Raw genomic sequence first — 2,034 nt, forward strand, 5'->3', positions numbered from 1 at the left:
TTTTCTATTGAGTTTTTGAGCTTCAAGCTCAATCATGGTGGTTTCTTAATTTTGGGGTGCATGTGCTCAAGTTTCATATAGTTGGGTCATATGTGGTGAGTTATAGATGATGGTAGGCTTGTTTTGGTGTTTGGTTAAGGTTTGGAGGGGTTTTGGAGAGTTTTGGCTCGAGGAAGTTCGAAGGGGGAAAATCAGGGTGTTGTCTGGCTGTGACTAGCGCTGTAGCTCTAGCCTTTGGGTGCTAAAGCGCTAGGCCTTGTGGTCTGAGCGCCTGTTGGGTCTATTTTGTAGCGCTGTAGCGCCTGTTGGGTCTGTTTTGTAGCGCCCTCTTGGTGGTGCTGTAGCGCTACCATGTTTCTAGAAGAGGGTTTTTGGGATATTTCTTAGGGTTTTTGCCCTAGGGCTCGGGGTTTGATTCCACCACCCCGTTTGGTGGATTAGGGCTTCCCGAGGGCTCGAGATTGGTCATGAGGCTAGGTTTTGGAATTGAAGTTTGGTGATGATTCTGATCTATGGCTGTGACTAGGATTACGCTAGGGCTCGGAAGGGATCATGCTTGAGGGTTGGTTTCATTTATCAAAGCTAACGGAATCGAAAATAAGAAAAATGCACCCCGTTATCTGATTGTATTGGGAATAATAGCTCCCTATATTTGTATGATTTCATAGATGTTATTAATGCATGGGACATGTGATAAACGACCTAAGAGTGCCGGAATCAATATTTGCGCACAGGGCGCGGCTCGGCCACCGGTAGCTGAGGACAGCTTGATATTCACTGAGCTCGGTTTAAGCAGACCGGAGTCAGTGGGATAAATAGGGGTGCGACCTAAGAGCGTCATCCCCAGTTATTACATGTGAATTGGTTATTAATGTTAATTTATAAGCTTGGTATGTTGAATGCCTGATTATATGGATATTTTGGATTGCTGAGTATATGATTATACTGTATGAATTATCTGACTATTTGATTGATGATTATGCTTTGTTATTTTGTTTTCTTACTGGGCCTTAGCTCATGGGTGCTACGTGGTGCAGATAAAGGCAAGGGTAGAGTGGATCAGTCCTGAATGGGAGAGCTTTGAGGTTGAATGTGTTAGAAAACTTATACAGGATCTTTATTTATTTTCATGTATATCTAATATTAAACAAATTAATACGAGGTAGCCTAAAACATGTTTCTAAAATTGAATTCAAAGAGAAACAAAGAATAGAATACTTACATTATACACAGTGGAATGAAAGAGTCCTTCCTTTGGTTGCTCTAACCCTTGTATCCTCTCTGTCGTAGAGTATTATCAAGAAACTGAACCGATCTTCTATTTTCATCACAATCTTCCAATGTATCCTTAAAATCACCTAGACTAGTGTGGGCAATTCTCAACTCATGAGATAGATATAGAGAGAAGAATAGAAAATAACAAAGAGGCTTAGAAAATGACTTGTGTTTAGAGAGAATATAAAACTATCAGAAAAACAGTGATTAAACTTGTGTTTTGACTTCTCTCTAAGCCCTCCTTTTATAGACTCAATTAGGCCATTTAATTTAATTAAAAAAATCAATAAAATAATAGTCATTTTAAAGCCCTTGGTCGAAATTATCATGGGCTTTAGGCCCATGAAATTTCTCATTTGATTATAAGCCCATTGGACTTAAAATCAAGGCCTGTATTATTTTCTATTGATTTAATTATTTAAATCCTTCATCAAATTAATTATTTATAATTTGAACATTGATTTAAACTTATCTATTAATTTACATACAAATTTATCTTAATTAATAAATTTGCCATAATTTCTATTTTCTTCTCTAAATTACATAACTCTTTGAAACTATCCAAAATTGACCTGGTCAACTTTGATAATTCTAATTGATAATTAAATAAATTAATTGAGACTATCTAGATGATTTTATCCAAGGTACAATGGGTACCATGGGCCTATGAAATCAAGCTCCAATAAGTTATCATAAATCTAACAAATAAATTTACTAACTTATTAATTCCTCGTGACTCCACTATAGACTCAGAATTGC

This window comes from Humulus lupulus, chromosome 1, assembly GCF_963169125.1.
Source record: "Humulus lupulus chromosome 1, drHumLupu1.1, whole genome shotgun sequence".
NCBI classification, from domain to species: Eukaryota; Viridiplantae; Streptophyta; class Magnoliopsida; order Rosales; family Cannabaceae; genus Humulus; species Humulus lupulus.